The 17,706-nt window shown below is 47.3% G+C and overlaps 1 protein-coding gene across 1 annotated transcript in view; it reads right to left on the minus strand.

Moving 5' to 3' along the window:
* The window catches only part of MANSC1 (MANSC domain containing 1), a 34,705-nt gene that overhangs the window by 3,510 nt on the left and 13,489 nt on the right, over positions 1 to 17,706 (minus strand). The window lies entirely within an intron of this gene.

Genomic DNA, 17,706 nt, shown 5'->3' on the forward strand with positions numbered 1-17,706 from the left:
AGGACAAGGAGGAGGAGGAGGACGACACTGCACAACACAAAGATGCAGCAACAAGCCACCGGCTAATGGGCAGTATTATAGTAGTTATATTCTTGTACATAGGGGCAGTATTATAGTAGTTATATTCTTGTACATAGGAGCAGTATTATAGTAGTTATATTCTTGGACATAGGGGCAGTATTATAGTAGTTATATTCTTGTACATAGGGGCAGTATTCTAGTAGTTATATTCTTGTACATAGTGGACAGTATTATAGTAGTTATATTCTTGCACATAGGGGCAGTATTATAGTAGTTATATTCTTGTACATAAGGGCAGTATTATAGTAGTTATATTCTTGTACATAGGAGCAGTATCATAGTAGTTATATTCTTGTACATAGGGGCAGTATTATAGTAGTTATATTCTTGTATATAGGGGCAGTATTATTGTAGTTAAATTCTTGTACATAGGAGCAGTATTATAGTAGTTATATTCTTGCACATAGGGGGGCAGTATTATAGTAGTTACATTCTTGTACATAGGGGGCAGTATTATAGTAGTTATATTCTTGTACATAGGGGGCAGTATTATAGTAGTTATATTCTTGTACATAGAGGCAGTATTATAGTAGTTATATTCTTGTACATAGGGGGCAGTATTATAGTAGTTATATTCTTGGACATAGGAGCAGTATTATAGTAGTTATATTCTTGTACATAGGGGCAGTATTCTAGTAGTTATATTCTTGTACATAGTGGACAGTATTATAGTAGTTATATTCTTGCACATAGGGGCAGTATTATAGTAGTTATATTCTTGTACATAAGGGCAGTATTATAGTAGTTATATTCTTGTACATAGGAGCAGTATCATAGTAGTTATATTCTTGTACATAGGGGCAGTATTATAGTAGTTATATTCTTGTACATAGGGGCAGTATTATAGTAGTTATATTCTTGTACATAGGGGCAGTATTATAGTAGTTATATTCTTGTACATAGGGGCAGTATTATAGTAGTTATATTCTTGTACATAGGGGCAGTATTATTGTAGTTAAATTCTTGTACATAGGAGCAGTATTATAGTAGTTATATTCTTGTACATAGGGGGCAGTATTATAGTAGTTATATTCTTGTACATAGGGGCAGTATTATAGTAGTTATATTCTTGTACATAGGAGCAGTATCATAGTAGTTATATTCTTGTACATAGGGGCAGTATTATAGTAGTTATATTCTTGTACATAGGGGCAGTATTATAGTAGTTATATTCTTGTACATAGGGGCAGTATTATAGTAGTTATATTCTTGTACATAGGGGCAGTATTATAGTAGTTATATTCTTGTACATAGGGGCAGTATTATAGTAGTTATATTCTTGTACATAGGGGCAGTATTATAGTAGTTATATTCTTGTACATAGGGGCAGTATTATTGTAGTTAAATTCTTGTACATAGGAGCAGTATTATAGTAGTTATATTCTTGTACATAGGGGGCAGTATTATAGTAGTTATATTCTTGTACATAGGGGCAGTATTATAGTAGTTATATTCTTGCACATAGGGGGGCAGTATTATAGTAGTTATATTCTTGTACATAGGGGCAGTATTATAGTAGTTATATTCTTGTACATAGGGGGCAGTATTATAGTAGTTATATTCTTGTATATAGGGGCAGTATTATAGTAGTTAAATTCTTGTACATAGGGGCAGTATTATAGTAGTTATATTCTTGTACATAGGGGCAGCATTATAGTAGTTATATTCTTGTATATAGGGGCAGTATTATAGTAGTTAAATTCTTGTACATAGGGGCAGTATTATTGTAGTTAAATTCTTGTACATAGGGGCAGCATTATAGTAGTTATATTCTTGTATATAGGGGCAGTATTATTGTAGTTATATTCTTGTACATGGGGCAGTATTATAGTAGTTATATTCTTGTATATAGGGGCAGTATTATTGTAGTTAAATTCTTGTACATAGGAGCAGTATTATAGTAGTTATATTCTTGCACATAGGGGGGCAGTATTATAGTAGTTACATTCTTGTACATAGGGGGCAGTATTATAGTAGTTATATTCTTGTACATAGGGGGCAGTATTATAGTAGTTATATTCTTGTACATAGAGGCAGTATTATAGTAGTTATATTCTTGTACATAGGGGGCAGTATTATAGTAGTTATATTCTTGTATATAGGGGCAGTATTATTGTAGTTAAATTCTTGTACATAGGAGCAATATTATAGTAGTTATATTCTTGCACATAGGGGGGCAGTATTATAGTAGTTATATTCTTGTACATAGGGGCAGTATTATAGTAGTTATATTCTTGTACATAGGGGGCAGTATTATAGTAGTTATATTCTTGTACATAGGGGGCAGTATTATAGTAGTTATATTCTTGTACATAGGGGCAGTATTATAGTAGTTATATTCTTGTACATAGAGGCAGTATTATAGTAGTTATATTCTTGTATATAGGGGTCAGTATTATAGTAGTTATATTCTTGTACATCAGAGCAGTATTATAGTAGTTATATTCTTGTATATAGGGGCAGTATTATTGTAGTTAAATTCTTGTACATAGGGGGCAGTATTATAGTAGTTATATTCTTGTATATAGGGGTCAGTATTATAGTAGTTATATTCTTGTACATCAGAGCAGTATTATAGTAGTTATATTCTTGTATATAGGGGCAGTATTATAGTAGTTATATTCTTGTACATAGGGGGCAGTATTATAGTAGTTATATTCTTGTACATAGGGGCAGTATTATAGTAGTTATATTCTTGTACATAGAGGCAGTATTATAGTAGTTATATTCTTGTATATAGGGGGCAGTATTATAGTAGTTATATTCTTGTACATAGAGGCAGTATTATAGTAGTTATATTCTTGTACATAGGGGGCAGTATTATAGTAGTTATATTCTTGTACATAGGGGGCAGTATTATAGTAGTTATATTCTTGTACATAGGGGCAGTATTATAGTAGTTATATTCTTGTACATAGAGGCAGTATTATAGTAGTTATATTCTTGTATATAGGGGTCAGTATTATAGTAGTTATATTCTTGTACATCAGAGCAGTATTATAGTAGTTATATTCTTGTATATAGGGGCAGTATTATTGTAGTTAAATTCTTGTACATAGGGGCAGTATTATAGTAGTTATATTCTTGTACATAGGGGCAGCATTATAGTAGTTATATTCTTGTACATAGGAGCAGTATTATAGTAGTTATATTCTTGCACATAGGGGGGCAGTATTATAGTAGTTATATTCTTGTACATAGGGGCAGTATTATAGTAGTTATATTCTTGTACATAGGGGGCAGTATTATAGTAGTTATATTCTTGTACATAGGGGGCAGTATTATAGTAGTTATATTCTTGTACATAGGGGGCAGTATTATAGTAGTTATATTCTTGTACATAGGGGGCAGTATTATAGTAGTTATATTCTTGTACATAGGGGGCAGTATTATAGTAGTTATATTCTTGTACATAGGGGGCAGTATTATAGTAGTTATATTCTTGTACATAGGGGCAGTATTATAGTAGTTATATTCTTGTACATAGGGGCAGCATTATAGTAGTTATATTCTTGTACATAGGAGCAGTATTATAGTAGTTATATTCTTGCACATAGGGGGGCAGTATTATAGTAGTTATATTCTTGTACATAGGGGCAGTATTATAGTAGTTATATTCTTGTACATAGGGGGCAGTATTATAGTAGTTATATTCTTGTACATAGGGGGCAGTATTATAGTAGTTATATTCTTGTACATAGGGGGCAGTATTATAGTAGTTATATTCTTGTACATAGCGGCAGTATTATAGTAGTTATATTCTTGTACATAGGGGGCAGTATTATAGTAGTTATATTCTTGTACATAGGAGCTGTATTATAGTAGTTATATTCTTGTATATAGGGGGCAGTATTATAGTAGTTATATTCTTGTACATAGGAGCAGTATTATAGTAGTTATATTCTTGTACATCAGAGCAATATTATTGTAGTTAAATTCTTGTACATAGGGGCAGTATTATAGTAGTTATATTCTTGGACATAGGGGGCAGCATTATAGTAGTTATATTCTTGTACATAGGGGGCAGTATTATAGTACCGTGTTTCCCCGAAAGTAAGACCCTGTCTTACATTAATTTTACCCCAAAAAGTCCCACCCTGTCTTACTTTCGGGGGAGGTCTTTCATTAGCCGAAAAAAAATGACAATTTCTTTTTAACCAATAAATTAACATTTATTAACATGCTGTTATACCCCATAACAGTGCCGTATCCCACTGCACACAGCCCCACACCCCATAACAGTGCCGTATCCCACTGCACACAGCCCCATACCCTATACAGTACATGTTTCCCTACTTGGTTTTTAAATGCTGGACGTTTTCCTCTGCGGTGCGGCTGTGGGTGCAGAAGGCCTGTGCTGCAGGGAACGCTGTGCCAATCAGCAGGGAAACAGCAGTGACGTGGGGCTGGGGCGGCCAATTACAGCCCGAGCTGCTGGACCAATCAGTGCTCGAGCCGGGGGCCGGCGGTGACGTGGGGAACAGGGGCGGCCAATGAGCTGTTGAGCTGGGCGGATTGCGGGGTTAACACGGCGAGTTAACCCCATGAGCGCTGGACCCGCCCAGCTGCACCTGAGGACACCTCTGGAGCCTGGGGACCCAATGGGGGACAGCGGCGGCCCAAAGGTAAGGGCCTTACATTTCACAGCGGCCCCCAACCCTGCCTTACATTCGGGGGAGGCCTTACATTGAAGGACCCCCCCGTAACCCCCACCCTGTCTTACTTTCGGGGGGGGTCCTACTTTCGGGGAAACACGGGTAGTTATATTCTTGTACATAGGGGCAGTATTATAGTAGTTATATTCTTGTATATAGGGGCAGTATTATAGTAGTTATATTCTTGTAAATAGGAGCAGTATTATAGTAGTTATATTCTTGTATATAGGGGCAGTATTATAGTAGTTATATTCTTGTACATAGGGGCAGTATTATAGTCGTTATATTCTTGTACATAGGAGCAGTATTATAGTAGTTATATTCTTGTACATAGGAGCAGTATTATAGTAGTTATATTCTTGTACATAGGGGCAGTATTATAGTAGTTATATTCTTGTACATAGGAGGCAGTATTATAGTAGTTATATTCTTGTACATAGGAGCAGTATTATAGTAGTTATATTCTTGTATATAGGAGCAGTATTATAGTAGTTATATTCTTGTACATAAGGGCAGTATTATAGTAGTTATATTCTTGTATATAGGAGCAGTATTATAGTAGTTATATTCTTGTACATAGGGGCAGTATTATAGTAGTTATATTCTTGTACATAGGAGCAGTATTATAGTAGTTATATTCTTGTATATAGGAGCAGTATTATAGTAGTTATATTCTTGTACATAGGGGGTGGTATTATAGTAGTTATATTCTTGTACATAGGGGCAGTATTATAGTAGTTATATTCTTGTACATAGGAGCAGTATTATAGTAGTTATATTCTTGTACATAGGGGCAGTATTATAGTAGTTATATTCTTGTACATAGGAGCAGTATTATAGTAGTTATATTCTTGTATATAGGAGCAGTATTATAGTAGTTATATTCTTGTACATAGGGGGTGGTATTATAGTAGTTATATTCTTGTACATAGGGGCAGCATTATAGTAGTTATATTCTTGTACATAGGGGCAGTATTATAGTAGTTATATTCTTGTACATAGGGGCAGTATTATAGTAGTTATATTCTTGTACATAGGGGCAGTATTATAGTAGTTATATTCTTGTACATAGGGGGCAGTATTATACTAGTTATATTCTTGTACATAGGAGCAGTATTATAGTAGTTATATTCTTGTACATAGGGGCAGTATTATAGTAGTTATAGTCTTGTACATAGGGGCAGTATTATAGTAGTTATATTCTTGTACATAGGGGGCAGTATTATAGTAGTTATATTCTTGTACATAGGGGCAGTATTATAGTAGTTATATTCTTGTACATAGGGGCAGTATTATAGTAGTTATATTCTTGTACATAGGAGCAGTATTATAGTAGTTATATTCTTGTACATAGGGGCAGTATTATAGTAGTTATATTCTTGTATATAGGGGGCAGTATTATAGTAGTTATATTCTTGTACATAGGGGACAGTATTATAGTAGTTATATTCTTGTACATAGGGGGTAGTATTATAGTAGTATATTCTTGTACATAGGGGCAGTATTATAGTAGTTATATTCTTGTACATAGGGGACAGTATTATAGTAGTTATATTCTTGTATATAGGGGGCAGTATTATAGTAGTTATATTCTTGTACATAGGGGCAGTATTATATTAGTTATATTCTTGTACATAGGGGGTAGTATTATAGTAGTATATTCTTGTACATAGAGGCAGTATTAAAGTAGTTATATTCTTGTACATAGGGGGCGGTATTATAGTAGTTATATTCTTGTACATAGGGGACAGTATTATAGTAGTTATATTCTTGTACATAGGGGGTAGTATTATAGTAGTATATTCTTGTACATAGGGGCAGTATTATAGTAGTTATATTCTTGTACATAGGGGACAGTATTATAGTAGTTATATTCTTGTATATAGGGGGCAGTATTATAGTAGTTATATTCTTGTACATAGGAGCAGTATTATAGTAGTTATATTCTTGTATATAGGGGGCAGTATTATAGTAGTTATATTCTTGTACATAGGAGCAGTATTATAGTAGTTATATTCTTGTACATAGGAGCAGTATTATAGTAGTTATATTCTTGTACATAGGAGCAGTATTATAGTAGTTATATTCTTGTACATAGGAGCAGTATTATAGTAGTTATATTCTTGTACATAGGAGCAGTATTATAGTAGTTATATTCTTGTACATAGGAGCAGTATTATAGTAGTTATATTCTTGTACATAGGAGCAGTATTATAGTAGTTATATTCTTGTACATAGGAGCAGTATTATAGTAGTTATATTCTTGTACATAGGAGCAGTATTATAGTAGTTATATTCTTGTACATAGGAGTAGTATTATAGTAGTTATATTCTTGTACATAGGGGCAGTATTATAGTAGTTATATTCTTGTACATAGGGGCAGTATTATAGTAGTTATATTATTGTACACAGGGGGCAGTATTATAGTAGTTATATTCTTGTACATAGGGGCAGTATTATAGTAGTTATATTCTTGTACATAGGAGTAGTATTATAGTAGTTATATTCTTGTACATAGGGGCAGTATTATAGTAGTTATATTCTTGTACATAGGGGCAGTATTATAGTAGTTATATTATTGTACACAGGGGGCAGTATTATAGTAGTTATATTCTTGTATATAGGGGGCAGTATTATAGTAGTTATATTCTTGTACATAGGGGCAGTATTATAGTAGTTATATTATTGTACATAGGGGGCAGTATTATGAATGCTCTGCTGGGCTGTGATGGCTGCGGACCCTCAGAGACTGTGTTGCTATGATGGGTCGCTCACAACACAGTCACCCTCTCTGATGTCTTGCACAGATTATGATCTCTGTGCCGCCGTCTCTTTATAGAAGTAGGGAATAACAGTGAGAAATTTCAAGGACTTCACAAGGGAAGCAACAACTAATGGGTCACATCTGGGGAAAGCTGGGTGACGATCACAATGGACATAACCTTGTGTTCATAAAAGGAGCTAGTAGGGAAATCCTGGGGCTCCATTTGCAAAAGTCTGTATTCTACGACAGTGTGACGCCGGCCTATGTGAGAGAACGTCACAGCACCGGCCCAGTGTTACTCTATGGGGGGCAGCTCCCATCACCATTGATTTTCTCAGGTGCATTCAGCGTGCTGCAATTGTCACTGAGACTCGCCAATGCAAGGAAAAAAAACAAACAAAAATCGCACAGCACACGGACCATGCCGATGCTGATCTCTCCGATTTTTACACACCAGTGTTTTTTTTAAGAGCCGGGAATACATGTGCCGCATACAGTAAAATGACACCGACAGGTTAGAATAGAGATATACACATAGAATACAAGATATATAGATGTCAGTGACACACATATATTACATACATAGAAAAAAATCTGACAATTCATCTCCCGTGTTCTGTAAAATCACTGCAGGAGCCGACAAGATAGAAGAGGTGGATTACAGACAGTCAATATACATAGGATAGATAGCTATATACAGGTCAGTGACAGATACAATTAGTACAGTGTGTGCAGCTTACTGTACATGTATATAATTAATAAAAGATTATTTTTCGGAAAAAAATGTCGTGTGCTCCTGCATAATTTTTGTAACCAGCAGAGGGAAAGTCAACGGCTGTGGGCCGATGTTTATAGCCTGGGAAGGGGGTAATACCCATGGAGCTTCTCAGGCTATTAATATCATCTCACAGCTGTATACTTAGCCTTTACTGGCTATTAAAATAGGAGACCCTAAAAATAAAATGACGTGGTGTCTCCCTATAATAGCCAGTAAAGGCTAAGCAGACAGCTTTGAGCTGATATTAATAGCCTGAGAAGCGCCAAGGTTATTAACCCCTTCCCAGGCTATAAACTTTGTCCCCCAGCCGTCAGCTTTCCCTCTGCTGGTTACGAAAATCATGTGGGAGCCCAATCCATTTTTTTTTCCAGAAAAATAATGTTATTAATTACATATACAGTAGTTTGCACACACACTGTACTAATTGTATTTGTCACAGACATCTGTATATCTACCTATTGTAATTGTATTGACTGTATGTAATCCATCTCTTCTATCCTGTCGGCTCCTGCAGTGATTTTACAGTACACAGCAGATGAATTGCCGGCTTTTCTTCTATTACACATGTATGTGTTTTGATGAATGTTTCCTTTGAACACGATGTGTAAATGACAGAGAATTTCTCTATGTAAAATCTCGTGTTACAATCACACTGCAGTCGGATGTAGATCGGATGCTCGGTGTGAGAAATCGGACTGTACTCCCATCACTCTCCAGCGACTCTCGGCAGGGAGACTCGGACTGATTTTCCATACATTCACGCCGGCCTTAGGTCCCAGTCCTTCCCCTTAAAAAATTATTTTCGGCAGAGTAACAGAAGTGACAGACGTCCCATTGTTACAAGACGCATATGGCTGCACTCACAAGGGAGTTTTGCCCTTATTGTTCTTACAATACTCCAATAATGACCTTATAGAATGATGCCAGCAAAATCCACACATGGTACGAGGGCCCCCAAATCTCCCCCATACATGGCACAAGGGCCCCCACACGGTATGAGGCCCCTACATCACCAACGTACAATGAGGGAATCACATCTCCCCACAAACGTAGTATGGGGGACACATGTCACCCACACAGGGTACGAGGGCCCCCACATACCGTACAAGGACAACCGCCCCTCCCCCAGTCACTGTATGAGGGACCCCACATCTTCCCCACACAGAGTACCAGGGCTCCAACATCTTGTTCTAGGGCTCCCACCACTCCCCTATATACAGTACAAGGGCTGCACATCTTCCCCACTCACGGTGTGATGTCCCTCCTCCCACGCACATAATATATGGAACACAGATAGTATAATGGCACCCACGGAACGATGGCCCCCATAGCTTCCACCCACACATGGTACAATGGCCCCTCACATCCACGGAAGCACAGCACCATGGCACCCCACACACAGTATGATGGCCCCCACACATGTTGCAATACCCCCAATGTTCATCAGGCCCACAGCTCCCACACACACGGCCTATGGTCCGCACACACAGTATGATGTACGCAGCCCCCCACACACACACGGCCTATGGTCCGCACACACAGTATGATGTACGCAGCCCCCCACACACACACGGCCTATGGTCCGCACACACAGTATGATGTACGCAGCCCCCCACACATGGCGTATGGCCCGCACACACAGTATGATGTACGCAGCCCCCCACACACACACGGCCTATGGTCCGCACACACAGTAGGATGTACGCAGCCTCCCCTACACGGCCTATGGTCCGCACACACAGTAGGATGTACGCAGCCTCCCCCACACATGGCATATGGCCCGCACACACAGTATGATGTACGCAGCCCCCCCCCCCCACACACACGGCCTATGGTCCGCACACACAGTAGGATGTACGCAGCCCCCCACACACACACGGCCTATGGTCCGCACACACAGTATGATGTACGCAGCCCCCCACACACACACGGCCTATGGCCCGCACACACAGTATGATGTACGCAGCCTCCCCCACACATGGCGTATGGCCCGCACACACAGTATGATGTACGCAGCCTCCCCTACACGGCCTATGGTCCGCACACACAGTAGGATGTACGCAGCCTCCCCTACACGGCCTATGGTCCGCACACACAGTAGGATGTACGCAGCCTCCCCTACACGGCCTATGGTCCGCACACACAGTAGGATGTACGCAGCCTCCCCTACACGGCCTATGGTCCGCACACACAGTAGGATGTACGCAGCCTCCCCTACACGGCCTATGGTCCGCACACACAGTAGGATGTACGCAGCCTCCCCTACACGGCCTATGGTCCGCACACACAGTATGATGTACGCAGCCCCCCACACACACACGGCCTATGGCCCGCACACACAGTATGATGTACGCAGCCTCCCCCACACATGGCGTATGGCCCGCACACACAGTAGGATGTACGCAGCCTCCCCTACACGGCCTATGGTCCGCACACACAGTAAGATGTACGCAGCCTCCCCTACACGGCCTATGGTCCGCACACACAGTAGGATGTACGCAGCCTCCCCTACACGGCCTATGGCCCGCACACACAGTAGGATGTACGCAGCCCCCCCCCACACACACACACACACACACACACGGCCTATAGTCCGCACACACAGTAGGATGTACGCAGCCTCCCCTACACGGCCTATAGTCCGCACACACAGTAGGATGTATGTAGCCGCCCTCACACATGGCCTATGGCCCGCACACACAGTAGGATGTACGCAGCTGCACTCACACATGGCCTATGGCCCGCACACACAGTAGGATGTACGCAGCCTCCCCCACACATGGCGTATGGCCCGCACACACAGTAGGATGTACGCAGCCCCCCCCACACACACACACACACACACGGCCTATGGCCCGCACACACAGTAGGATGTACGCAGCCTCCCCTACACGGCCTATGGTCCGCACACACAGTAGGATGTACGCAGCCTCCCCTACACGGCCTATGGTCCGCACACACAGTAAGATGTACGCAGCCTCCCCTACACGGCCTATGGTCCGCACACACAGTAGGATGTACGCAGCCTCCCCTACACGGCCTATGGCCCGCACACACAGTAGGATGTACGCAGCCCCCCCCCCCCCCACACACACACACACACACACACACACACACACACGGCCTATAGTCCGCACACACAGTAGGATGTACGCAGCCTCCCCTACACGGCCTATAGTCCGCACACACAGTAGGATGTATGTAGCCGCCCTCACACATGGCCTATGGCCCGCACACACAGTAGGATGTACGCAGCTGCACTCACACATGGCCTATGGCCCGCACACACAGTATGATGTACGCAGCCGCCCTCACACATGGCCTATAGTCCGCACACACAGTAGGATGTACGCAGCTGCACTCACACATGGCCTATGGCCCGCACACACAGTAGGATGTACGCAGCCGCCCTCACACATGGCCTATGGCCCGCACACACAGTAGGATGTACGCAGCCGCCCTCACACATGGCCTATAGTCCGCACACACAGTAGGATGTACGCAGCCGCCCTCACACATGGCCTATGGCCCGCACACACAGTAGGATGTACGCAGCCGCCCTCACACATAGCCTATGGCCCGCACACACAGTAGGATGTACGCAGCCTCCCCCACACATGGCGTATGGCCCGCACACACAGTAGGATGTACGCAGCCGCCCTCACACATAGCCTATGGCCCGCACACACAGTAGGATGTACGCAGCCGCCCTCACACATGGCGTATGGCCCGCACACACAGTAGGATGTACGCAGCCTCCCCCACACATGGCGTATGGCCCGCACACACAGTAGGATGTACGCAGCCGCCCTCACACATAGCCTATGGCCCGCACACACAGTAGGATGTACGCAGCCGCCCTCACACATGGCCTATAGTCCGCACACACAGTAGGATGTACGCAGCCGCCCTCACACATGGCCTATGGCCCGCACACACAGTAGGATGTACGCAGCCGCCCTCACACATGGCCTATAGTCCGCACACACAGTAGGATGTACGCAGCCGCCCTCACACATGGCCTATGGCCCGCACACACAGTAGGATGTACGCAGCCTCCCCTACACGGCCTATGGTCCGCACACACAGTAGGATGTACGCAGCCTCCCCTACACGGCCTATGGTCCGCACACACAGTAGGATGTACGCAGCCTCCCCTACACGGCCTATGGTCCGCACACACAGTAGGATGTACGCAGCCTCCCCTACACGGCCTATGGTCCGCACACACAGTAGGATGTACGCAGCCCCCCACACACACACGGCCTATGGCCCGCACACACAGTAGGATGTACGCAGCCGCCCTCACACATGGCCTATAGTCCGCACACACAGTAGGATGTACGCAGCCGCCCTCACACATGGCCTATGGCCCGCACACACAGTAGGATGTACGCAGCCGCCCTCACACATAGCCTATGGCCCGCACACACAGTAGGATGTACGCAGCCTCCCCCACACATGGCGTATGGCCCGCACACACAGTAGGATGTACGCAGCCGCCCTCACACATAGCCTATGGCCCGCACACACAGTAGGATGTACGCAGCCGCCCTCACACATGGCGTATGGCCCGCACACACAGTAGGATGTACGCAGCCTCCCCCACACATGGCGTATGGCCCGCACACACAGTAGGATGTACGCAGCCGCCCTCACACATAGCCTATGGCCCGCACACACAGTAGGATGTACGCAGCCGCCCTCACACATGGCCTATAGTCCGCACACACAGTAGGATGTACGCAGCCGCCCTCACACATAGCCTATGGCCCGCACACACAGTAGGATGTACGCAGCCTCCCCCACACATGGCGTATGGCCCGCACACACAGTAGGATGTACGCAGCCGCCCTCACACATAGCCTATGGCCCGCACACACAGTAGGATGTACGCAGCCGCCCTCACACATGGCGTATGGCCCGCACACACAGTAGGATGTACGCAGCCTCCCCCACACATGGCGTATGGCCCGCACACACAGTAGGATGTACGCAGCCGCCCTCACACATAGCCTATGGCCCGCACACACAGTAGGATGTACGCAGCCGCCCTCACACATGGCCTATAGTCCGCACACACAGTAGGATGTACGCAGCCGCCCTCACACATGGCCTATGGCCCGCACACACAGTAGGATGTACGCAGCCGCCCTCACACATGGCCTATAGTCCGCACACACAGTAGGATGTACGCAGCCGCCCTCACACAAGGCCTATGGCCCGCACACACAGTAGGATGTACGCAGCCTCCCCTACACGGCCTATGGTCCGCACACACAGTAGGATGTACGCAGCCTCCCCTACACGGCCTATGGTCCGCACACACAGTAGGATGTACGCAGCCTCCCCTACACGGCCTATGGTCCGCACACACAGTAGGATGTACGCAGCCTCCCCTACACGGCCTATGGTCCGCACACACAGTATGATGTACGCAGCCCCCCACACACACACGGCCTATGGCCCGCACACACAGTAGGATGTACGCAGCCGCCCTCACACATGGCCTATAGTCCGCACACACAGTAGGATGTACGCAGCCGCCCTCACACATGGCCTATGGCCCGCACACACAGTAGGATGTACGCAGCCGCCCTCACACATAGCCTATGGCCCGCACACACAGTAGGATGTACGCAGCCTCCCCCACACATGGCGTATGGCCCGCACACACAGTAGGATGTACGCAGCCGCCCTCACACATAGCCTATGGCCCGCACACACAGTAGGATGTACGCAGCCGCCCTCACACATGGCGTATGGCCCGCACACAGTAGGATGTACGCAGCCTCCCCCACACATGGCGTATGGCCCGCACACACAGTAGGATGTACGCAGCCGCCCTCACACATAGCCTATGGCCCGCACACACAGTAGGATGTACGCAGCCGCCCTCACACATGGCCTATAGTCCGCACACACAGTAGGATGTACGCAGCCGCCCTCACACATGGCCTATGGCCCGCACACACAGTAGGATGTACGCAGCCGCCCTCACACATGGCCTATAGTCCGCACACACAGTAGGATGTACGCAGCCTCCCCTACACGGCCTATGGTCCGCACACACAGTAGGATGTACGCAGCCTCCCCTACACGGCCTATGGTCCGCACACACAGTAGGATGTACGCAGCCTCCCCTACACGGCCTATGGTCCGCACACACAGTAGGATGTACGCAGCCTCCCCTACACGGCCTATGGTCCGCACACACAGTATGATGTACGCAGCCCCCCACACACACACGGCCTATGGCCCGCACACACAGTAGGATGTACGCAGCCTCCCCTACACGGCCTATGGTCCGCACACACAGTAGGATGTACGCAGCCTCCCCTACACGGCCTATGGTCCGCACACACAGTAGGATGTACGCAGCCTCCCCTACACGGCCTATGGCCCGCACACACAGTAGGATGTACGCAGCCCCCCCCCCACACACACACACACACACACGGCCTATAGTCCAAACACACAGTAGGATGTACGCAGCCTCCCCTACACGGCCTATAGTCCGCACACACAGTAGGATGTATGTAGCCGCCCTCACACATGGCCTATGGCCCGCACACACAGTAGGATGTACGCAGCTGCACTCACACATGGCCTATGGCCCGCACACACAGTATGATGTACGCAGCCCCCCCACACACACACACACACACACGGCCTATGGCCCGCACACACAGTAGGATGTACGCAGCTGCACTCACACATGGCCTATGGCCCGCACACACAGTATGATGTACGCAGCCTCCCCTACACGGCCTATGGTCCGCACACACAGTAGGATGTACGCAGCCCCCCCACACACACACACACACACACACACACGGCCTATGGCCCGCACACACAGTAGGATGTACGCAGCCGCCCTCACACATAGCCTATGGTCTGCACACACAGTAGGATGTACGCAGCCTCCCCAACACATGGCGTATGGCCCGCACACACAGTATGATGTACGCAGCCGCCCTCACACATGGCATATGGCCCGCACACACAGTAGGATGTACGCAGCCCCCCCCCCACACACACACGGCCTATGGCCCGCACACACAGTAGGATGTACGCAGCCGCCCTCACACATGGCCTATAGTCCGCACACACAGTAGGATGTACGCAGCCGCCCTCACACATGGCCTATGGCCCGCACACACAGTAGGATGTACGCAGCCGCCCTCACACATGGCCTATAGTCCGCACACACAGTAGGATGTACGCAGCCGCCCTCACACATGGCATATGGCCCGCACACACAGTAGGATGTACGCAGCCGCCCTCACACATGGCCTATAGTCCGCACACACAGTAGGATGTACGCAGCCGCCCTCACACATGGCGTATGGCCCGCACACACAGTAGGATGTACGCAGCCTCCCCCACACATGGCGTATGGCCCGCACACACAGTAGGATGTACGCAGCCGCCCTCACACATAGCCTATGGCCCGCACACACAGTAGGATGTACGCAGCCGCCCTCACACATGGCCTATAGTCCGCACACACAGTAGGATGTACGCAGCCGCCCTCACACATGGCCTATGGCCCGCACACACAGTAGGATGTACGCAGCCGCCCTCACACATGGCCTATAGTCCGCACACACAGTAGGATGTACGCAGCCGCCCTCACACATGGCCTATGGCCCGCACACACAGTAGGATGTACGCAGCCGCCCTCACACATAGCCTATGGCCCGCACACACAGTAGGATGTACGCAGCCTCCCCCACACATGGCGTATGGCCCGCACACACAGTAGGATGTACGCAGCCGCCCTCACACATAGCCTATGGCCCGCACACACAGTAGGATGTACGCAGCCGCCCTCACACATGGCGTATGGCCCGCACACACAGTAGGATGTACGCAGCCTCCCCCACACATGGCGTATGGCCCGCACACACAGTAGGATGTACGCAGCCGACCTCACACATAGCCTATGGCCCGCACACACAGTAGGATGTACGCAGCCGCCCTCACACATGGCGTATGGCCCGCACACACAGTAGGATGTACGCAGCCTCCCCCACACATGGCCTATGGCCCGCACACACAGTAGGATGTACGCAGCCGCCCTCACACATAGCCTATGGCCCGCACACACAGTAGGATGTACGCAGCCGACCTCACACATAGCCTATGGCCCGCACACACAGTAGGATGTACGCAGCCTCCCCCACACATGGCCTATGGCCCGCACACACAGTAGGATGTACGCAGCCGCCCTCACACATAGCCTATGGCCCGCACACACAGTAGGATGTACGCAGCCTCCCCCACACATGGCGTATGGCCCGCACACACAGTAGGATGTACGCAGCCGCCCTCACACATGGCGTATGGCCCGCACACACAGTAGGATGTACGCAGCCTCCCCCACACATGGCCTATGGCCCGCACACACAGTAGGATGTACGCAGCCGCCCTCACACATAGCCTATGGCCCGCACACACAGTAGGATGTACGCAGCCGCCCTCACACATGGCGTATGGCCCGCACACACAGTAGGATGTACGCAGCCTCCCCCACACATGGCGTATGGCCCGCACACACAGTAGGATGTACGCAGCCGCCCTCACACATAGCCTATGGCCCGCACACACAGTAGGATGTACGCAGCCTCCCCCACACATGGCGTATGGCCCGCACACACAGTAGGATGTACGCAGCCGCCCTCACACATGGCCTATAGTCCGCACACACAGTAGGATGTACGCAGCCGCCCTCACACATGGCCTATAGTCCGCACACACAGTAGGATGTACGCAGCCGCCCTCACACATGGCCTATGGCCCGCACACACAGTAGGATGTACGCAGCCGCCCTCACACATGGCCTATGGCCCGCACACACAGTAGGATGTACGCAGCCGCCCTCACACATGGCCTATAGTCCGCACACACAGTAGGATGTACGCAGCCGCCCTCACACATGGCCTATGGCCCGCACACACAGTAGGATGTACGCAGCCGCCCTCACACATAGCCTATGGCCCGCACACACAGTAGGATGTACGCAGCCTCCCCCACACATGGCGTATGGCCCGCACACACAGTAGGATGTACGCAGCCGCCCTCACACATAGCCTATGGCCCGCACACACAGTAGGATGTACGCAGCCGCCCTCACACATGGCGTATGGCCCGCACACACAGTAGGATGTACGCAGCCTCCCCCACACATGGCGTATGGCCCGCACACACAGTAGGATGTACGCAGCCTCCCCCACACACGGCCTATGGCCCGCACACACAGTAGGATGTACGCAGCCGCCCTCACACATGGCGTATGGCCCGCACACACAGTAGGATGTACGCAGCCTCCCCCACACATGGCCTATGGCCCGCACACACAGTAGGATGTACGCAGTCGCCCTCACACATGGCCTATGGCCCGCACACACAGTAGGACGTACGC

Source organism: Dendrobates tinctorius, unplaced genomic scaffold (assembly GCF_039654945.1).
Source record: "Dendrobates tinctorius isolate UK_male_01 unplaced genomic scaffold, ASM3965494v1 ptg000136l, whole genome shotgun sequence".
Lineage (NCBI taxonomy): Eukaryota > Metazoa > Chordata > Amphibia > Anura > Dendrobatidae > Dendrobates > Dendrobates tinctorius.